Source organism: Macaca fascicularis, chromosome X (genome assembly GCF_037993035.2).
Source record: "Macaca fascicularis isolate 582-1 chromosome X, T2T-MFA8v1.1".
NCBI lineage: Eukaryota > Metazoa > Chordata > Mammalia > Primates > Cercopithecidae > Macaca > Macaca fascicularis.
Window position 1 is genome coordinate 115,499,980 of NC_088395.1, and position 24,028 is coordinate 115,524,007.

The 24,028-nt window shown below is 37.3% G+C and overlaps 1 pseudogene; it reads right to left on the reverse strand.

Moving 5' to 3' along the window:
- Positions 1-22,375: 22,375 nt before the first annotated feature.
- Positions 22,376-23,125, reverse strand: LOC123571196 (non-histone chromosomal protein HMG-14 pseudogene; annotated as a pseudogene).
- Positions 23,126-24,028: the final 903 nt, after the last annotated feature.

Sequence of the window (24,028 nt, forward strand, 5' to 3'; positions counted from 1 at the left end):
CAAACAGGGACAATTTGACTTCTTCTTTTCTAAATGAATACCCCTTATTTCTTTCTCTTGCCTAATTGCCCTAGCCAGAACTTCCAACACTATGTTGAATAGGAGTGGTGAGAGAGGGCATCCCTGTCTTGTGCCAGTTTTCAAAGGGAATGCTTCCAGTTTTTGCCCATTCAGTATGATATTGGCTGCAGGTTTGTCATAAATAGCTCTTATGATTTTGAGATACGTTCCATCAATACCGAATTTATTGAGAGTTTTTAGCATGAAGGGCTGTTGAATTTTGTCAAAGGCCTTTTCTGCGTCTATTGAGATAATCATGTGGTTCTTGTCTTTGGTTCTGTTTATATGCTGGATTACATTTATTGATTTGCGAATGTTGAACCAGCCTTGCATCCCAGGGATGAAGCCAACTTGATCATGGTGGATAAGCTTTTTGATGTGCTGTTGGATCCAGTTTGCCAGTATTTTATTGAGGATTTTTGCATCGATGTTCATCAGGGATATTGGTCTAAAATTCTCTTTTTTTGTTGTGTCTCTGCCAGGTTTTGGTATCAGGATGATGTTGGCCTCATAAAATGAGTTAGGGAGTATTCCCTCTTTTTCTATTGATTGGAATAGTTTCAGAAGGAATGGTACCAGCTCCTCCTTGTACCTCTGATAGAATTCTGCTGTGAATCCATTTGGTCCTGGATTTTTTTGGTTGGTAGGCTATTACTTATTGCCTCAATTTCAGAGCCTGCTGTTGGTTTATTCAGGGATTCAACTTCTTCCTGGTTTAGTCTTGGGAGAGTGTAAGTGTCCAGGTAATTATCCATTTCTTCTAGGTTTTCTAGTTTATTTGCGTAGAGGTGTTTATAGTATTCTCTGGTGGTAGTTTGTATTTCTGAGGGGTCAGTGGTGATATCCCCTTTATCATTTTTTATTGCGTCTATTTGATTCTTCTCTCTTTTCTTCTTTATTAGTCTTGCTAGCGGTCTATCAATTTTGTTGATCTTTTCAAAAAACCAACTCCTGGATTCATTGATTTTTTGGAGAGTTTTTTGTGTGTCTATCTCCTTCAGTTCTGCTCTGATCTTAGTTATTTCTTGCCTTCTGGTAGCTTTCAAATGTGTTTGCTCTTGCTTCTCTAGTTTTTTTAATTGTGATATTAGGGTGTCAATTTTAGATCTTTCCTGCTTTCGCTTTTGGGCATTTAGTGCTATAAATTTCCCTCTACACACTGCTTTAAATGTGTCCCAGAGACTCTGGTATGATATTATGATGGTGAGAATGGAATCAAGTTGGAAAACACTCTTCAGGATATTATCCAGGAGAACTTCCCCAACCTAGCAAGTCAGGCCTACATTCAAATTCAGGAAATACAGAGAATGCCACAAAGATACTCCTCGAGAAGAGCAACTCCAAGACATGTAATTGTCAGATTCACCAAAGTTGAAATGAAGGAAAAAATGTTAAGGGCAGCCAGAGAGAAAGGTCGGGTTACCCACAAAGAAAAGCCCATCAGACTAACAGCAGATCTCTCAGCAGAAACTCTCGAAGCCAGAATAGAGTGAGGGCCAATATTCAACAGTCTTAAAGAAAAGAATTTTCAACCCAGAATTTCATATCCAGCCAAATTAAGTTTCATAAGTGAAGGACAAATAAAATCCTTTACAGACAAGCAAATGCTTAGAGATTTTGTCACCACCAGGTGACACGTTATTATCTTTGTTCTCATTAGTTTCAAAGAACATATTGTTATGTGTGAACTTGGGCCTGTCATTGTGATATTAGCTGGTTATTTTGCTCGTTAGTTGATGCAGTTTCTTCCTACCATTGATGGTCTTTACATTTTGGTATGTTTTTTGCAATGGCTGGTAACGGTTGTTCCTTTCCATGTTTAGTGCTTCCTTCAGGGTCTCTTGTAGGGCAGGCCTGGTGGTTACCTTTAAGCTAATTGAAGTTATCATTCCATTGTCTTCTGTTTTTGTTGTTGTTGTTGCTTTTGAGAGTCAGTTGTCAGTCTCTTCACGCCTTTGTTGGTAACTGTCATTCTAAAATCAGGTGTTTTAAAATTTTCTTTCTATCTGTTTACTGCAATTTTACTACAATGTTTCTAGGTGTGACTTTGTTTATATTTATCTTGCTTTATATTTCTAGGAATTCAAATATTATAGATTGGGGTTTTTAATTAGTCTAAAAATTGTCAGTCCTTATCTGCTCACATAATGCCTTTGCCCCATGTTTTTCTCTTCTCTCTGTATTCCAATTAAACATCTGTCAAATTTTCTTTTTTGTCTCTCTCTTACACTCTATTCTGTATATTCCATTATTTTACTCTATGTGCTGTATTCTAATACTGTGTTTTGACTTATTTTAAGTTCATCAATCTCTCTTCTGCTGTGTGTAAACTGCCATTATATCTGCCAAAGAGCTTCTAGTTTGATATTGTTTCAGTTCTGAAGTTATATTTTGTTCTTTCTTATATCTGCTATGTCTCTTTCATATTCTCATACTCCATGGAGAAATATTCATGCTTGTCCTTTATTTCTTTAAACATAGTAAAATATATTTTATAGTCTGTGGCTGATAAGTACAAAATCTGAAGTTTTGTAGGCCTGTTTCGGCTGTTTTTCTGCTGGTTCATTCTAATAATATATTGTTTTTATGTATGCCTGGTTGTCTTTCAGTGTAGGCTAACAATTGCATCTTAATACTTATTAACAGGATTAATTCAAAGTTGAGGTAGAAGGTACCCTCACCAGAGATGCTTCTGCTAGGCACCAGTGGGGCTTAACAATTTGGGACCATGTTAACCTAAGTTCATGGCATGACATTCCCTGGACCACTCATAAACTTGATTGCAAGTCTGTGGAAGGGAAAGGCCAGTTCCCCTTTACACTGATAATGTAGCCCTGTTGAGTCCAAGCTTATTGGGGTTCATCAGAACCTCCATATTGATGAGATATTGGGCTTTGACTTCTGTCCCTCTCACCCTGTAATACTTGCAAAACCACTACTCAATTTCACAGCTATTTCTTTATGACTGTCAAAAGAATTCAGGGCAAAAGTAGCTTTCAATACTAGGCTTATCTCTTTGAGATATTTCTTTCTGTTTGATTTTGATAAGTAATTCCAATTTTGCTACTTTCAAGATGATTTTTAAATATTTCTCAACTGGGAGCCATCAGTAGGAACTACACAATTATCAGAAGCAGAGGTTGCTGTTTTTCTTTTCAATGTACGCTCTACCAAAGCCAAAATGATTCATGCCCTGTTACCTAAAATGTGATCTGCATGTTCCCAAGTACCGGTCTTTTCTTATGCTATATCTTATAATTAGCTCCATTCTCTTTGCTTTTTCATTTGAACCACTCACCTGCATATCATTTGTCTATTGTAATATTACCCACACATTAGGCCTGAATCATTCTCACCTCCTCTATATAGTCTTCCCTCGCCACTTCAAATTACAATGAATTATCCTCTGAACTATTATGAGGACACTTTTCCTATCCTACTCCTTTGTGACATGTCACATCTTGCCTTTTGTCTACTGCATTTTATTGACTCCAAAATGTCATTCTGATTTCAGAAAAGTTAACATGAGAAAAATGTACATAATAGAATTGATGAAATATGGTTTCATGTAAATTGCATCATTTCTTATGTGCATGCCTAGATTGTAAACTGCTCAAAATCAGAGCCTGTGCCTTAGAGTTTTCTATAACCCTTTGCAATATATGTCACATGCTAGGATCTAAATATATATATTACTTGGTTGATTGGTTCTTCCTGTGTTTTGATTGGAAAGTTTAAAATTGTGGCTCTAGAATAATCTTTCATATTTCTTTAGTGGTTTTTTAAACAGTCAGAAAATTATGGAGGAAAGAACAGAGCTCTTTTTAAAATATTGTAAAATATCAAAAAATGTTTTAATTTGCAGTGTTTGTATAGCCTATCTTTTTTAAATTAAATTTTTAATTTTGAGATAATTGTAGATTCACATGCAGTTATAAAAATACAGAAGTATGTCAGGTACAGGCATATCTTGTTTTATTATGCTTCACAGATATTGCACTTTTTACAAACTGAAGTTTTGTGGCAACCCTGCATCCAGTGCCATTTTTCCAACAGCATGTGCTCACTTCATGTCTCTATGTCACATTTTGGTAATTCTCACAATATTTTAGATTTTTTCATTATTATTATATCTGTTATGGTGATCTGTGATCAGTGACATTTGGTGTCAAACTATGGTAATTGTACTGGAGCACCACAAACCATACCCATATAAGATGGCAAACTTAATGCATAAATGTGTATGTTCTGACTGCCTCACTATTCAGTCCTTCTCCATCTCTCTCCCTCTTCGTGGGCCTCCCTATTTTCTGAGATACAACAGTATTGAAATTAGGCTAATGGATAACCCTACAATGTCCTCTAAACATTCAAGTGAAAGTAAGACTCATCTGTCTCTCAGTTTAAATCAAAAGATAGAAATGATTGAGCTTAATGAGGAAAGCGTGTTGAAAGCTGAGATAAACTGAAAGCTAGGCCTCTTGCACCACTTAGCCAAGTGGTGAATGCAAAGAAAAAGTTCTCAAAGGAAATTAAAAGTACTATTCCTGTGAACACACAAATGATAAGAAAGCAAAACAGCGTTACTGCTGAGAGGGAGAAAGTTTTAGTGGTCTAAAGAGAGGATCAAGCCATCTGCAGCATCCCCTTAGGCCAAAGCCAAATCCAGAGCAAGGGCCTAACTCTCTTCAGTTGTATGAAGTTTAAGAGAGGTGAAGAAGCTACAGAAGGACAGTTTGAAGCTAGCAGAGGTTGGTTCATGAGTTTTGAGGAAAGAAGTCGTCTCCACTACATTGAAGTGCAAGGTGAAGTAGCAAGTGTTAAATGTAAAAGTTGTAGCAAGTTATTCAGAAGATCTAGCTAAAGTAACTTATGAAGATGGCTACACTTAAACGAGAGATTTTCAGTGTTGAGGAAACAGGCTTCTATTGGAAGTCGATACCATCTAGGACTGTTATAGCTAGAGAGGAGAAATCAATACCTTGCTTCAAAGCTTCAAAAAACAAACTGACTTTCTTGTTAGGGGCTAATGCAGCCTGTGGTTTTGAGTTGAAACCAATGCTCATTTAAAATTCCAAATATCCTAGAGTCCTTAAGAATTATGCTAAAGCTATTCTGCCTGTGCTCTATCAATGAAACAACAAAGCCTGGATGACAGCACATCTGTTTACAGCATGGTTTACTGAATATTTTAAGTCCACTTATGAGACCTATGGCTTAGAAAAAAAGATTCATTTCAAAATACTACTGTTCATTAACAATACGCCTACTCACCCAAGAGCTCTGATGGAGACATACAAGGAGATTAACGTTGTTTTCATGTCTGCTAACACAATATCCATTCTGCAGCCCATGGATCAAGGAGTAATTTTGACTTTCAAACCTTATTATTTAAGAGATACATTTCATAAAGCTGTAGCTCCTATAGATAGTGATTCCTGTCATGGATCTGGGCAAAGTAAATTGAAAACTTTCTGAAAAAGATGGACCTTTCCAGTGCCATTAAGAATATTGGTGATTGATGGGAAGAACTAAAAATATCAACATCAACAGGGGTTTGGAATAAGTCGATTCCAACCATCATGAATGACTCTGAGGAGTTCAAGACTTTAGTAGAGAAACTAACTGCAGATGTGGAAATATCAAGAGGAATAGAATTAGAAGTAGGCCCTGAAAATGTGACTGAATTGTTACAATCTCATGTTAAAAATTTAATGGATGAGGAATTGCTTCTTGCAGTTGAACAAATAAAGTGATTATTTGAGATGGATTCTACTCCTGGTGAAGATGCTGTGAACGTTGTTGAAATAACAATTATTTATTTATTTAGACAGGATCTCACTGTGTTACCCAGGTTGGAATGCAGTGGTATGATCTTAGCTCACTGCAACCTCCGCCTTCCAGATTCAAGCGATTCTCTTGCCTCAGTCTCCCAGGTAGCTGGGACTACAGGCACAAACCACCACGCCTGGTTAATTTTTGTATTTTTAGTAGAGACAAGGTTTCACCATTTTGGCCAGGCTGGTCTCGAACTCCTGAGCTCAGGTGATCTGCCCACCTCAGCTTCCCAAAGTGCTAAGATTACAAGTGTGAGCCACCACAACTGGCTGACAATGAATGATTTAGAATATCATATAAACTTAGTTGATAAAGCAGTGGCAGGGTTTGAGAGGATGGGATCTAATTTTGAAAGAAGTTCTATTGTGGATAAAATGCAACCAAACACCATTGCATGCTACATAAAAATCTTTCGTGTAAGGAAGAGTACACCAATGTGGCAAACTTCATTTTTCTGTTATTTTAAGAAATTACAGCTGGGTGCCCAGGTGCATAGGTGCAGCCTGTAGTCTCAACCTGGACAATATAGGGGGAGCTCATCTCTAAAAAATAAAAAAGAAAGAAAGAAATAGAAATAACTACAGCCACATAAACCTACCTTCAGCAACAACTACTACCTTGATCAGTCAGCAGCCATCAACATCAAAGTAAGACCGTTCATCAGCAAAATTACAACTCACTGAAGGTTCAGATGATCATTAGCCTTTTTAGCATAAGGTATATTTAATTAAGGTGTTAAATTGTTCTGTAGACATTATGCGATTGCATATTTAGTAGACTACAGTTAGCATAAATGTAACTTTTATATGCACTGGGAAATCAAAAAAAAAAAAAAGTGTGACTTGCTTCATTGTGGTGGTCTGGAACTGAACCTGCAGTATCTCTGAGGTATGCCTGTGCCTTCTCCCCAGTTTACCTCAATGGCAGTATCTTCTGAAGTATAGTACAATACCACAACCAGGATATGAATATCAGTACAGTAAAGGTGCATGATAGTTCTATCACCATAAGGATGCATCATATTTCCTTTTAATAATCACACCCACATTTCTTTTGCCTGCTCCCTTCCCTTAAACATTCGAAACCACTAATCTGTTTTCCATTTCAACCTTGTTGTTTCAATAACGTAGATGAATTCTTGTAGTATGTAACCTTTCATAATTTCTTTTTTGACTTAGCATAATTCTATAAAGATTCATCCAAGTTGTTATATGTATCAACTGTTAATTTCTTTCTATTTATGGCTAGAATTCCATGGTGTTGGTGTACCACAGTTTGTTTAACCATGCACCCTTTGAAGGATATCTAGGTTGTTTCCAGCTTTTAGCTATTACAAGTAAAGCTGCTGTGAACATTCATGACAGGTTTGTGGGAATGTAAGTTTTCATTTCTCCAGGATAAACGTCCAAAAATGCAATTGCTGGGTTGTATGGTAGTTGCCTATCTAAGTTTTAAAGAAACTGTCAAATTGTTTTTCAAAGTAGCTTTATCATTTCACATTCTCACCAGCAATGTATGGGTGATCCACTTCTCTGCATCCTTACTAGCATTTGGTGCTATCATTATTATTATTTTTTGTTTTATTTTAGCCATTCTTGTAGAACCACTGATACCTCATTGTGGTTTTCATTTGGATTTCCATAATGGCTAACTGATTTTGACTATTATCTTTTAATGTGCTTATTTTCTATCTGTATGTAGTCTTTGGTGAAATGTGTATTCATGTCCTTTGCCTATTTTCTAATCAGATTTTCCCCCTACTGCTGAGTCTTAATAATTATTGTGTTCTGAAAACAAGTAATTTGTCATGTTTCTGGCTTACAAATATTTCCTCCAAGTCTATGTCTTGTCTTTTAATCCTCAAAAAATCTTACTAGGCTCTTTCACAGAGCAAAAGCTTCTTAATTGGATGAGGTCCAATTTATCAATTTTTGCTTTTGTGTATTGTATTGTACTTTTGGTATTTAATAACTCTTTGCCTAGATCTAGACCCTGAAGGTTTTTCTTAAAATTTTTAGATTTTACAGTTCACATTTAATTCTGTAATCTATTTTGAGATACCATTTGTACAATGTGTGATACTTAGGTCAATTTTTGCTATGAATGTCTATTTTCTCTAACACTGTTTGTTGAAGATGTCTTTCCTCTATTGAATTGCTGTTTTTCCTTTTACATCTTTGTCAAAAGTCAGTTGGGTATATATGTATGAGTTTACTTCTGGGTTCTGTATTCTATTCTATTGATCTTTGTGTCTTTCTCTAAACCAATACCATATAGCCTTGATTAGTATGACTGTTACCAACAAAGCCGGTGCCCAAAGACAGGATCTTTTCCTGTTCAGTGTCACAGAATCAATACATGAAGCCAAAAGTGAGTGTCAAGTAGTACAGGCTTTATTTGAAGGCCATGGAATTGAGAAGCGGGAGCATGACTAACAAATCAACTTCTCCACTAGTGTGGGGCTTAGGGGTTTAAAAAACAGGGTTTCTTTGATGATGGGGTTGGACATTAAAAGCAAGGGGAGGAATATTCATGTCTTTTCTGGAAGTGGGCAGTGAATTTCCCAGAAGGAGAAGGCTGCTTTCCATTTTATTCTTTTACGGCTTATTCCAATCATTGTCATAGAAATTGTCAACGGTCATGGCGCTACTGGGAGTGTCATTTAGCATGGAAATGAGATTATCCTGAAGCCTGATGTCTTTTTGAAGAAATTCAGTTGGCTATATTGGTTCTAACCAGTCTCAGCTGGTCCAGTTACAAAGGGAACTTTTTATCACTGGCATTCTGTTTCTTAAAGACAAGCAGAGTGAGGGCAGAGTAGAAATTCAGCTATGTCATATAGGCATTACACCGGGTAACATGACTATATAACCCTTGAAATCAGATAGAGTGATTTTTCCACTTTATTCTTGTTTTTCAAAATGGTTTTATCTCTTCCAGTGTCTTTGCTTTTTCACATGCTATGGTCTGAATGTGCGATTCATATGTTAAAACCTAACCCCCAAGGTATTAATAGGCAAGTAAGGTCTTTGGGAGGTGATTAGGCAATGAGGGCAGAGCCCTCATGAATGGGATTAGTGCCCTAATAAAAGAGGCCCAAAGGATCTTATTCGCCCCTCCAGCATGTGGGGACACAGCAAGAAGGCACCATTTTTAAAGCAGAGAACAAGGCCTCACCAGACACTGAATGTACTGGAGCCTTGAACTTAGACTCCCCACCTCCAGAACTGTGAGAAGTAAAGTTCTGTTATTTATAAATTCCCTAGTCTAAAGTATTTCGTTATAGCATTCCGAAAGGACTAAGACACTATGTATATTTAGAACAGTCTTGTCTATAATTGAAAACAATCTTGCTGAGAATTGATAGAAATGTATTATACACATCCGTTTGGGAAAAATAGATACTTTTATTTTTCTGAGTCTTCCAATTCAATAACACAGCATTTCTCCACATTTATTTAGATCTTTTAAAATTTATTTTGTTAGTTGTTAATACTGTACAGGTATTTTACACTTACACTTAAGTAATTTATTTTTGAATGATTATTAATTGTACTGTATTTGAAATTTCAATGGCCACATAGGTATCCATTCTGAGAATATAGAAATATGATTGATTTTTATGTGTTTATTTTATGTACTTTGCCCATGCTGAACTCATTTATTAGTTCTAGGAGATTTTTATAGATTTCTTAGAATTTTCTACTGAAATCATCAAGAGATGCACAAATAAAGGTGGTTTCATTTCTTCATTTCCAATCTGTACTTTTAAATTTCATTTTCTTTCCTTATTGCTCTGACTAGAATATTCAGTAATATGTCAAATAAGAGTGGTGTTCATGCTTTGTTCCCAACTTAAATAGAAAGCATTCAGTCTTTCACAGTTAAGTATGTTTAGCTTTACTTTTAATATGGATGCTCTTTACGAAGTGGAGAAAATTTCTTTCTATTTCTATTTTTTTTTCTGAGAGTTGTTGTTTTAATCATGAATGAGTGTTAAATTTGGTCTAATGGTTTTTCTGCATTGATTGATTGATATAATCATGAGATTTTTCTGTTTTAGACTGGTAATAAGATGGATTACACTGATTGATTTTCAAATATTGAACAAAACTTAGATCCCTGTGATAAACTCCATTTGATCATAGTGTATATTCATTTTATGTATTGCTGAGTTTTACTACTAATATTTTGCAATTTTTTTCCAATTTGACAGAGAAAAGATATCTTCAACAAATGGTCTATATTCATAAGAAATATTGACTTGTAATTTTTGTATTGACTTTTTTCTCATTTTGATATTAAGATAATACTAGCTTCATAAAATTAATTCTCTCCTCCTTTTATATTTTCTGGAATAGATTATATAAAATTGTCAATAATTCTTCTTTAAAAGTTTAATAGAATTCTCTAGTGAAATCACATGGGCCTGGAAACTTGGATGGGGAATTTTAAATAAAGAATTTAATTTCCCTAGATATAGGGCTGTTAAAATTATCTACTGTTGACCCTTAAAAAACACTAGCTTGAACTGCATAGGTGCACTTATAAGGGAATTTTTTTCAAGCAAACGCAGATTGAAAATGCGGTATTCATGGGATACAAAACCTCACACACAAAGGGACAGCTTTTTCTATATGCATATTCCACAAGGTTTGAGCATGTATGGATTTTGGTATATACAAGGAATCCTGGAACCAGTGCCTTATATATAGGGAGAGATGACTGTATTTCCAGTGAGTGCTGGAAATTTATGTTTTTTTAAATAAATTGGTCTCATTGAAGTTGTTAAATTTATATGTGTAGAGTTGTTTGTAGCATTCTATTTTCCTTTTGACGTTTGCAGGGTCTGTAGTGATATCCTTTGTTTTATTCCTATATTGTAATTGTATCTTCTTTCTTTCTTTCTTTTGTTGGTCTTGTTAGTGATTTGTCAAATTTATTTAACTTTTTCAAAGAACCAGATCTTTGTTTAAGTGATATTTGGTTGTCAATTTCATTGATCCCTGCTTTTGTCTTTATTATGCATGCTTCTGCTTCCTTTGGGTTTACTGTCTCTTCTTTTCTTAGTTTCTTCAGATGAGAGCTTAAATTATTGATTTGAGATTTTTCCTTTTTTTCTAATGTTATTACTTAGTACTATAATATTTCAGCACTACTTAAGCTGTAGCTCACAAAATTTGATATCATTTTCATTTTCTTATGTACTTTTGTTTTTTTTTTCCTCTAATCACATGACAGAGTATTCAATAATTTTTTTCTGTTTTACTTGAGTCAAAACTTACTTTTTGACTCATGGGTTATTTAAAAGTGTGTTGAGTAATTTATAAGTATTTGGATATTTTCCTGTCATCTTTCTGTTATTGATTTGCAGTGTGATTCCATTGTGTCAGTGAAGATACTTTGTATGACCTCAGTCTTTAAAATTTGTCGAGGAGATTTTTAAGGCCTAGGATGTGTTCTGCTTTAGTATATGTTCTGCGAGCAGTTGAAGAGTATGTGTTCAGGTGTTGGGTGGAGTGTTTCTTAAATGTTGATTAGATCTTGTTGCTTGATGATGTTTTTGAATTCTCTATGTTTTCTGATTTTCTGTCTAGTCATTCTATCAATTTTGCCGAGATAAATGTTTAAATTTCCAACAATAATTGTGAAATTAACTGTTTCCTTTGTTTCTGTCAGTCTTTATTTCAGATATTTTTCAGCTATGGTGTCTGCTGTAGATGCATTAAGAATTGCTGTCTTTTTGGTGGATTGATACTTTATTTATTATATAATGTCCCTTTCTGCTTCTGGTAATTTTCTTTGCTTTGAAGTTTACTTTTTCTGAAACATTCACTCCTGATTTTCTTTGATTAATTTTTATATAATATATCTTTCTCATTATTTTACTTTCTACCTGCCTATATCTTTACATTTGATCCCAGTTTTCTTGGATAGCACAATCCCTTTTCTAATTGATGTCATTTGTATTCATCCATTCTCATGTTTGTAATAAAGACATACCCAAGACTGCCTGGGTAATTTATAAAGGAAAGAGGTTTGATTGACTCATAGTTCAGCTTGGCTGGAGAGGCTTCAGGAAACTTACAATCATGGTGGAAGGGGAAGCAAACACATCCTTCTTCACATGGCAGCAGCAAGGAGAAATACCGAGCAAAAGAGGCAAAAGCCCCTTATAAAACTAGTAGCTCTCATGAGAACTCACTCACTATCACAAGAACAGCATGGAGGGGACTGCCCCCATTATTCAATTACCTCCCACCACGACCTTCCTCCACAACATGTTGGGATTACGGGTACAACAATAAAAAATGAGATTTAGGTGGGTACACGGCCAAACCATATCATTCTGCACCTGGCCACACATGCAAATCTCATGTCATCGCATTTCCAAACACAGTCATGCCCTTCCAACAGTCCCCCAAAGTCTTAACTCATTCCAGCATTAACTCAAAAGTCCAAGTCCCAAATCTTATCTGAGACAAGGCAAGTCCCTTCCACCTATGAGCGTATAAAATCAAAAGCAAGTTAGTTGCTTCCTAGACACAATGGGGGTAGAGTCATTGGGTAAACACACCCATTCGAAATGGGAGAAATTGACAAAAACAAAGGAGCTACAGGCCACAAGCAAACCCAGAATCCAGCAGTGTAGGCAAATCTTAAAGCTCCAAAATGATCGCCTTTGACTCCATGTCTCACATCCAGGTCACGCTGATGCAAGAGGTGGCCCCTATGGCCTTTGGCAGTACCACCCCTATGGCTTTGCAGGTTACAGCCCCCTTCCTGGCTTCTGTCATGGGCTGGCCTTGAATGTCTGTGGATTTCCAGGTGCATGGTGCAAGCTGTTAGTGAATCTACCATTCTGGGGTCTGGAGGATGGTGGCCCTCTTCTCACAGCTCCACTAGACAGTGACCCAATGGGGACACTATGTTGGGGCTCCAACCCCACATTTTCCTTTGGCACTGCCCTAGCAGAGGTTCTCCATGAGGGTTCTGCCCCTGCAGCAAACTTCTGCCTGGACAGCCAGGCATTTTCATACATCTTCTGAAATCTAGGCCAAGGTTCCCAAACCTCAATTCTTGACTTCTGCACACATGCAGGCCCAACACCACATGGAAGCTGCCAAGGCTAGGGGCTTGCACCCTCTGAAGCAACAGCCTGAGCTGTACACTGGCCCCTTTTATAGGCAGGTAATGAGTGAGTAATACTGACATCATGAAAAACGGGGTATCCATACCATCAAACATTTACCCTTTGCCTTACAAACAATCCAATTATATAATTTTCATTATTTTAGAATGTACCAATAAATTTGTATTGACTATATTCACCTTATTGCACTACTAAATAGTAGGTCTTATTTGTGTAATGATTAACCATCCCTGCCTCCCCTTCTAACCCATCACTACCCTTACCTTTCCCAGCCTCTGGTAATCTTCCTTTAATCTCTATGTCCATGAGTGCAATTGTTTTGATTTTTAGATGCCAAAAATAAGTGAGAATATGTGATGTTTGCCAAATGTTAATCACCAAGACAACAGGGAAAATGTCTCCAGGGCATGTCAGAGACCTTCATAGCAGCCCCTCCCATCACAGGCCTGGATGCCTAGGAGAGAAAAACAGTTTCCTGGGCCAAGTCCAGTGCCCCCCTACTGTGTGCAGCATTGGATCTTGGTGCCCCGTGTCCCAGCTGCTCCAGCCATGGCTAAAAGGGGCAGGTAATGAGTAACATTCACATCATGAAAAATGGGGTATCCATACCGTCAAGCATTTATCCTTTGTCTTACAATCCAATTATACAATTCTTGTTATTTTAGAATGTACAAATAAATTAGCATTGACTATATTCACCTCGTTGTGCTACCAAATAGTAGGTCTTATTGTTCTTTATATATATATTTTGTAACCATTAACCATCCCCACCTCCCTTTGCAACCCCTCACTGCCCTTACCCTTCCCAGCCTCGTAGTCTTCCTTCTACTCTCTGTCTCCATGAGTTCAATTGTTTTGATTTTTAGATGCCAAATATAAGTGAGAACATGTGATGTTTGTCTTTCTGTGCCTGGCTTATTTCACTTAACATAATGACCTCCAATTTCATTCATGTTGTTGTGAATGACAAGATCTCATTGTTTTTATGGCTAAATAGTACTGCATTGTGTGTAAGTACCACATTTTCTTTGTCCATTCTTCATCTGTTGATGGACATTTAGGTTGCTTCCAAATTTTGGCTATTGTGAACAGTGCTGCGACAAACATAGGAGTGCAGATATCTCTTTGATATACTGATTTCCTTTATTTGGGTATGTACCCAGAAGTGGGATTGCTGGGTCGTAGGGTAGCTCTATGTTTAGTTTTTTGAGGAACCTCCAACCTGTTCTCCACAGTGGATGTACAAATTTACATTTCAACCAAGAGTGTATGAGGGTTCTCTTTTCTCCACATTCTTGCCAGCATTTGTTATTAATGGCCTTTTGGATAAAAGCCATGATAACTGTGGTGAGATAATACCTCTTTGTAATTTTGATTCACACTTCTCTGAGAATCAGTGAGTATCTTTTCATATGCCTGTTTGCCACTTGCAAATCTTCTTTTGAGAAATGCCTATTCAAATTATTTGCCCATTTTTAAAATCAAATTTTTAGATTTTTTCCCTATACAGTTGTTTGAACTCCTTATATATTCTCTAGTTATTGATTCCCTGCCAGATTAGTATTTTGCAAACATTTTCCTCCCATTCTGTGGGTTGTCCCTTCACTTTGTCGATAGTTTCTTTTGCTGTGCAGAAGCTTTTTAACTTGAAGTGATCCCATTTTTCAATTTTTGCTTTGGTTGCCTGTGCTTGTGGCATATTGCTCAATAAATTTTTGCCCAAATCAATGTCCTGCTGAGTTTCCCTAAAGTTTTCTTGTAGTATCAGAGTTTGTGGTCTTAGATCTATGTTTTTAATCCATTTTGATTTGCTTTTTTTATATGATGAGAGATGGAGTCTTATTTCTTTCTTCTGCATATGGATATTCAGTTTCCCAGCACCATGTGTTGAAGAGACTGTCTTTTCCCCAGTTTATGTTCTTGGTACCTTTGCCAAAAATGAGTTCACTGTAGCTGTGTGGATTTGTTCCTGGATTCTCTATTGTGTTGCATTAGTCTATGTGTCTGTTTTTATGTCAGTACCATGCAGTTTTGGTTACTATATCTCTGTAGTATGATTTGAAGTCAGGCAATGCAATTCTTCCAGTTTTATTCTTTTTTGCTTAGGATGGCTTTGGCTATTCTTGTTCTTTGGAAGTTCCATGTAAATTTTAGGATTGTGTTTTCTATTTCTGAGAAGAATGTCATTTGCATTTTGACAGATATTGCATTGAATCTGCAGATTACTTTGGGTAGTATGAACATTTTAACAATATTAAGTCTTCCAATCCATGAGCATGGAATATTTTTCTATTTTTGCATACTCTTCCATTTCTTGCATCAATGTTTTATAGATTCTGCCATAGAAATATTTCACTGTTTTGGTTAAGTTTATTCTTAGGTATTTTATTTTATATGTAGCTACTGTAAATGGCATTATTTTCTTAATTTCTTTTTCAGATTGTTCACTGTTCTCATATAGAAATGCTACTGATTTGTGTATGTTGATTTTGTATCCTACAACTTTACTGAATTTATCAGTCTTAATAATTTTTGGATGGAGTCTTCAGGTTTCTGAAAATATAAGACTATGTCATCTGCAAACAAGGCTAATTTGACTTCTTCCTTTCCAATTTGGATACGCTTTGTTTCTTTCTCTTGCCTAATTGCTCTAGATAAAATTCCAGTACTATGTTGAATAACAGTGGTGAACATGGGTATTTTTGTCATGTTCCAAATCTTATAGAAAAGACTTTCAGATTTTATCCGTTCAGTATGATACTTGCTGTGGATCTGTCATATGTGACTTTAATAAGTTGAAGTACATTCCTTGTGTACCCAGTCATTTGATACTTTTTATCATGAAAGGATGTTAAATTTTATCAACTTCTTTTTCAGTATCAATTGAAATGATTATATGCTTTTTGTCCTTCATTCTGTTGGTATGATGTATCACATTGATTTGTATATTTTGAACCATCCTTGTATCCCAGAAATAAATTGCACTTTTTGGTCATGATAAATGATTTTTTTTTTTTTTTTGCATCAGTATTGATTGGAGATATTGGCCTGTAGTTTTTCTTTTTTTGATGTGTCTTTGTTTTTTTGTTTTGTTTTGTTTTTGTTTTTGTTTTTGTTTTTTTCTTTATCAGGGTAATACTAGCCTTGTAGTATGAGTCTGGAAGTATTCATTCCTCCTCTATTTTGCAAAATTTTTCTCCCATTCTGTAGGTTGCCTGTTCACTCTGATGATAGTTTCTTTTGCAGTGTGGAAGCTCTTTAGTTTACTTAGATCCCACTTGTCAATTTTGCCTTTTGTTGCAATTTTTTTTTTGGTGTTTTAGTCATTAAGTGTTTGCCCATGCCTATGTCCTAAATGGTATTGCCTAGGTTTTCTTCTAGTGGTTTTTTTTTTGGTTGGGGTTTTACATCTAAGTCCTTAATCCATCTCGAGTTAATTTTTGTATAAGGTTTAAGGAAGGAGTCCAGTTTCCGTTTTCTGCATATGGCTAGCCAGTTTTCCCAGCACCATTTATTAAATAAGGAATCCTTTCCCAATTGCTTGTTTTTGTCAGGTTTGTTGAAGACCAGATGGTTATAGATGTGTGGTGTTATTTCTGAGGTCTGTCTTCTGTTTCATTGGTCTATATATCTGTTTTGGTACCAGTACCATGCTGTTTTCATTACTGTAGCCTTGTAGAATAGCTTCAAGTCAGATAGTGTGATGTCTTCAGCTTTGTTCTTTTTGTTTAGGATTGTCTTGGCTATAGGAGCTCTTTTTTCCTTTGTTGGTTCCACATGAAATTTAAAATAGTTTTTTCTAATTCTGTGAAGAAAGTCAATGGTAGTTTAATGAGAACAGCATTGAATCTATAAATTACTTTGGGCAGTGTGGCCACTTTCACAATACTGATTCCTCCTACCCATGAGCATGGAATTTTTTTCCATTTGTTTGTGTCCTCTCTTATTTCCTTGAGCAGTGGCTTATATTTCCCCTTGAAGAGGGTTTTCACCTCCCTTGTAAGTTGTATTTTCAGGTATTTTATTCTCTTTGTAACAATTGTGAATGGGAGTTCACTCATGATTTGGCTCTCTGCTTGTCTATTGTTTGTATATAGAATTGCTTGTCATTTTTGCACATTGATTTTATGTCCTGAAACTTTGTTCAAGTTGCTTATTAGCTTAAGGAGTTTTGGGGCTGAGAGGACAGGGTTTTCTAAATATAAAATCATGTCATCTGCCAACAGGGACAATTTGACTTCCTCTCTTTCTATTTGAATAGTCTTTATTTCTTTCTCTGGCCTGATTGCCCTGGCCAGAACTTCCAATACTATGTTGAATAGGAGTGGTAAGAGAGGGCAACCTTGTCTTGTGCCAGTTTTCAATGGGAATGCTTTCAACTTTTGCCCATTCAGTATGATATTGGCTTATGGGTTTGTCATAAATAGCTCTTATTATTTTGAGATATGTTCCATCAATACCTAGCTTATTGAGAGTTTTTTAATTAAGCAATGTTGAATTTTATCGAAGGCCTTTCCTGTATCTGTTGAGATGATCATGTGTTTTTTGTCATTGGTTCTGTTTCTGTGATGGATTATGTTTATTAATTCACATATGTTGAACCAGCCTTGCATCCCAGGGATAAAGGCAACTTGATCATGGTGGATAAGCTTTTTGATGTGTTGCTGCATTCAATTTACCAGTATTTTATTCAGGATTTTCACATTGATGTTCATCAGGGATATTGGCTTGAAATTTTCCTTTTTTGTTGTTTCTCTGCCAGGTTTTGGTATCAGGATGATTCTGGCCTCATAAATGAGTTAGGGAGGAGTCCCTCCTTTTCAATTGTTTGGAGGAGTCTCAGAAGGAATGGTACTAGCTCCTCTTTGAACCTCTGGTAGAATTCAGCTGTGAATCTGTCTGGTCCTGGACTTTTTTTTTTTTTTTTTTTTTGGTTGACAGACTATGAATTACTGCCTTAATTTCAGAACTTGTTATTGGTCGATTTAAGGTTCGGCTTCTTCCTGGTTTAGTCTTGGGAGGGTGTGTGTGTCCAGGAATTTGTCCATTTCGTCTAGATTTTCTAGCTTATTTGCATAGAGGTGTTTAAGTATTCTCTGATGATAGTTTGTATTTCTGTAAGATCAGTGGTGATATCCCATTTATCATTTTTTATTGTGTCTGTTTGATTCTTCTCTCTTTTCTTCTTTATTAGTTTAGTTAGTGGTCTATTTTTTTCATCTTTTTAAGAAATCAGCTTCTGGATTCATTGATGTTTTGAAGGGTTTTTTGTGTCTCGATGTCCTTCAGTTCCGCTGTGATTTTAGTTATTTCTTGTCTTCTTTTGAGTTTCTTTGTTCTTGTTTCTCCAGTTCTTTTAATTGTGATATTTGGGTGTTCTTTTCAGATCTTTCCCTCTTTCTGATATGGGCATTTAGTGCTATAAATTTCCCTCTAAACACTGCTTTAGCTATGTCCCAGAGATTCTGGTACCTTATGTCTTTGTTCTCATTGGTTTCAAAGAACTTATTTATTTCTGCTCTAATTTCGTTATCTACCCTGAAGTGTTTCAGGAGCAGATTGTTCAATTTCCGTGTAGTTGTTTGGTGTTGAGTGAGTTTCTTAATCCTGAGTTCTATTTAGATTGCACTGTGGTCTGAGAGACTGTTTGTTTTGATTTCTCTCTGTGTGTGTGTGTGTGTGTGTGTGTGTGGTTTTTTTTTTCGTATTTGCTAATGAGTGTTTTCCTTCCAATTATGTGGTCGATTTTAGAATATGTGCTATGTGATCCTGAGAAGAATGTATATTTTGTTGATTTGGGCTGGAGAGTTCTGTAGATGTCTATAAGGTCTGCTTGGTCCAGGGCTGCGTTCAAGTCCTGAATATCCTTGTTAAATTTCTGTCTTGTTGATCTTCTAATATTGACAGTGGGGTGTTAAAATCTCCCCCTATTATTGTGTGGGAGTCTATGTCTCTTTGTGCATCTCTAAGACCTTGTTTCATGAATCTGGGTGCTCCCATATTGAGTGCATATATATTTAGGATAGTCAGCTCTTCTTGTTGCATTGATCCCTTTACCATTATGTATGACTTTCTTTGTCTTTTTTAATTTTTGGGGGGTTTAAAGCCTGTTTTGTCAGAGACTAGGATTGTGATCCCTGCCATTTTTGCTTTCCAATTGTGTGGTAAATACTCCTCCATCCATTTGTCTTTATCCTATGTGTGTCTTTGCACATGAGATGGGGCCCCGAATATAGCACACAGATGGTTCTTGACTCTTTACTCAATTTGTTAGTGTCTGTCTTCTAATTGAGACATTTAGCCAATTTACATTTAAGGTTAATATTGTTATGTGTCAATTTGATCCTGTCATCATGATGCTAGCTGGTTATTTTGCACATAGTTGATGCAGTTTCTTCATAGTGTCATTGGTCTTTATATTTTGGTGTGTTTTTGCTGTGGCTAGTACTGGTTTTTCCTTTCCATATTTAGTGCTTTCTTCAAGAGTTCTTGTAAGGCAGGCCTGTTGGTGACAAAATCCATCAGCATTTGCTTGCCTGTAAAGGATTTTATTTCTCCTTTGCTTATGAAGCTTAGTTTGGCTGGATATGAAATTCTGGGTTGAAAATTTTTTCCTTTAAGAATGTTGCTTATTGGGCCCCATTCTATTCTGGCTTGTAGGGTTTCTGTAGAGAGATCCGCTATTGGTCTGATGGGCTTTCTCCCTTTGTAGGTAACCGGACCTTTCTGTATGGCTGCCCTGAACTTTTTTTCCTTCATTTCAACCTGGAAGAATCTGACAATTATGTGTCTTGGGGTTGCTCTTATCTAGGAGTATTTTAGTGGTGTTCTCTGTACTTCCTGAATTTGAATGTCGACCTGACTTGCTAGATTGAGGAAGTTCTCCTGGGTAATATACTGAAGTGTGTTTTCCAACTTGGTTCCATTCTCCCTGTCACATTCAGGTACACCAATCAATCATATGTTCGGTCTTTTCACATAGTTTCATATTTCTTGTGGCTTTGTTCATTCTTTTACATTCTTTTTTCTCTAATCTTGTCTTATTTCAGTAAGTTGATCTTCAATCTCTGATATCCTTTCTTCTGCTTGATCAATTCAGCTGTTAATACTTGTGTATGCTTCACGAAGTTCTCGTGCTTTGTTTTTCAGCTCCATCAGTTCATTTATGTTCCTCTCTAAGCTGGTTATTCTAGTTAGCAGTTCCTGTAACCTTTTATCAAGGTTCTTAGCTTCCTTGCATTGGGTTAGAACATGCTTCTTAAGGTCAGAGGAGATTATTACCCACCTTCTGAAGCCTACTTCTGTCAATTCATCAATCTCATTCTCCATCTAGCTTTGTGCCCTTGCTGGAAAGAAGTTGCAATCATTTGGAGGAAAAGAAGTATTCTGGTTTTTGGAATTTTCAGCATTTTTGTACTGGTTTTTCCACATCTTTGCAGATTTACGTACCTTTGATCTTTGAGGCAGATGACCTTTGGATGGGGGTTTTGTGTGGAAGTCCTTTATGTTGATGTTGATGTTTTTGCTTTCTGTTGTTAGTTTTTCTTTTAACAGTCAGGCCCCTCTTCTGCAGGTCTGCTGCAGTTTGCTGGAGGGCCACTCCAAACCCTGTTCACCTGGGTGTCACCAGTGGAAGCTGTAGAACAGCAAAGATTGCTGCCTGCTCCTTCCTCTGGAAGCTTCATCCCAGAGGGGCACCAGCCTGATGCTAGCTAGAGCTCTGCTGTATGAAGTATAAGGCACGGGGGTCAGGGATGCACTTGAGGAGTCAGTCTGCCCTTAACAGACCTTGAGCACTGTGCTGGGAGAATCCCTCTGGACAGGATCAGCTGCTCTCTTCAGAGCCAGCAGGCAGAAATATTAAAATGTACTAAAGCTGCTCCCACAGCCACACCTGCCCCCAGGTGCTCTTTTTCAGGGAGATGGGGGTTTAGTCTGTGAGCCCCCTGACTGGGGCTGTTACCTTTCCTTCAGAGATGCCCTGCTTAGTGAGGAGAAATCCAGAGAAGCAGTCTGGCCACAGCTGCTTTGTTGTGCTGTGGTGAATTTGCCCAGTCCACACCTCCCAGCCTCCTTAGCACTATCAGGGGAAAACCACCTACTCAAGCCTCAGTAATGGTGGATGCCCCTCACCTCACCAAGCTCCAGTGTCCCAGGTTGAATTCAGACTGCTGTGCTGGCAGCAAGAATTTCAAGCCAGTGGATCTTAGCTTGCTGGGGATGGGATCTGTGGGGATGGGATCCGCTGAGCTATACCACTTGGTTCCCTGGCTTCAGCCCCCTTTTCAGGAGAGTGAACGGTTCTGTCTCACTGGGGTTCCAGGCACCACTGGGGTATGAAAAAAACTCCTGCAGCTAGCTTGGCGTCTGCCCAAACAGCTGCCCAGTTCTGTGCTTGAAACCCAGGACCCTGGTGGTGTTGGCACATGAGGAAATCTTCTGATCTGCAGATTGCAAAAACTGTGAGAAAAGCATAGTAACCCAGCTGGGTAGCACAGTCCCTCAGGGCTTCCCTTGGATGGGGGAGGGAGGTCCCCCAGCTTCTTATACTTCCCGAGTGAAGCAACACCCCACCCTGCTTCTGCTTACCCTCTGTGGGTTGGACCCACTGCATAACCAGTCCAAATGAGATAAACTGGGTACCTTAGTTGGAAATGCAGAAATCACCCTCCTTCTCCGTTGATCTCATTGGGAGCTGCAGACCAGAGCTGTTGCTATTTGGCCATCTTGGCCCCTCCCAATATGAAGGCTTTGCTTGGCACTCATTCTCTCCCCTGCTGCCCCGTGAAGAGGTGCCTTCTGCCATCATTGTAAGTTTCCTGAGATTTCCCCAGTGATGTGAAACTGTGAGCCGATTAAACCTCTTTTCTTTTTTTTTTTTTTTCATAGTTGAGATTTTATTGGTTGAGGATCAGTACAGACATTTCAATTTGTATGCAATTCTTAACATATGTAACGAAATTCTAAAAAGCCATGTATTGTAATTCTTTTTTAAAGTTATTCCAGTGACTTTCCAGCTTAAAATTTGGAAGCAAATTTTCCTTAAGAGGCTATCAAGTACCAGTATCTTCACATGTTGCTCAGCTGTTACATATGGCCCAACAGTTCACAACTGAATAGCTGGTACACTACATATTCAAATTTGTAATCTTTCACAGCACGGTAACAAAGTTATTAGGAAAACAGGACTACCACAACCAAAGATGTTACAGAGTGCACACAATTCCGACAGGGAGCGCCATGATCAAGCAGTGGTTTTCTTTAGGAAACAATTCTACTAAAAAACAACATGAGAATAGAATTTAAAATGTTCGAGACATTAAATGCAGGACTGACTCCATATTGCCATTTAATATGCTTTGTATTATAGGATATAAAAACTAACCCCCCATCTATGGAATGTTAAGCTGACACCCAAGACAGTCAAAGCCTCCCATAATTCAATATCCCATACTATTTTCTGGTTGTACCAAAAAATAAACAACCAGCAAATGATTTTACCTCTTAAAAAAAGCATTTACACTTAAAAAATGGGATGAGGTGGGATTCCCTCCTTCTTAAAAATGTTTGTAGAGTTACTAAAAAACTTGCATTTACAAAATAGTTGATAAAAGTATTCCTCTGGATCGTACAAGAAGGGAGACAGGGACCACTGGTAAGACATGGTATATGGTATTAATCAGACTTGGCTTCTTTCTCTCCTGCTTCATCAGAGGCTGGACTCTCCTCAGTTTTCGTTTCCCCATTTTCTGCAGGTAAATCTTTAGTTTCTTGGTTAGCCACTTCGACCTGTTTTCCCTTTGCTCCCCTTTTCCCTTTTGTTTGCACATTATTGTCTGAAGATTTATCCTTCGCTGCTGCCTTTTTCAGCTTCGCTTCCACTTTTGCAGGAGGTTTAGCTGACAACCTTGCCCATCTCCTCTTGGGCTCTTCCTTGGCGGCCCCTTTGGCGGAGCTGACCTTCCTCTTGGGCATCCTGGCGGCGAGGAAGGCGCATGCCGGGTGCCTGCCGGCCGAGGCGGGCTGAGAGCCTTCGCGAAACTGGGCTGCCTGGCCGCTGCCACTCCTCCCGCCGCCCTAGCTGCGGAAACCCACTAAACCTCTTTTCTTTATAAATTACCCAGTTACGGGTATTTCTTCATAGCAGCATGAGAACAGAATAACACATTTTCTTTGGATTAAATCTGCTTGGTGTTCTATAACCTTCCTTTATTTGGATATTGATATATCTCTCTAGGTTTGGGAAGTTCTCTGTTATTATCCCTTTGAATAAACTTTCTACCCACATCTCTTTGTCTACCTCCTTTATAAGGCCAGCAACTCTTAGATTTGCTTTTCGGAGGCTATTTTTTTGATTCTATAAGCATGCTTCATTGTATTTTATTCTTTATTCTTTCATCTCCTATGACTGTGTACTGTCAAATAGCCTGTCTTAAAGCTCACTAATAATTTCTTTCTGCTTGATCAATTCTTCTATTAAAAGACTCTGGTTTATTTTTCAGTATACCAGTTGCATATTTCCGTTCCAGAATATCTGCTCGATTTTTAAAATTTAAAAAATTTTAAATAATTTTAAAAATTATTTTAATCTTTTTGTTAAATTTGTATGCTAGAATTCTGAATTCCTTCTCTGTGTTTTCTTGAATTTCTTTGAGTTTCCTCAACACACATGTTTAAAATTCTGTCTGAAAGTTCACATATCTGTGTTTCTCCAGGACTGGTCCCTGCTGGCTCTTTTAGTTAATTTAGTGAGTTCATGTTTTCCTGGATGGTTGTGATACTTTAAAATGTTTGTCTGTGTCTGGGCATTGAATACTTATTTATTTATTGTATTCTTCTCAATCTGTGCTTGTTTGTATTCATCCTTCTTGGAAGACTTTCAAGATATTCAAAAGGACTTGGGTAATGTGATCTAAGCTATATCTGCTTTAGGGTACATCCCAACCCCAGTAATGCTGTGGTTCTTGCAGACGCATA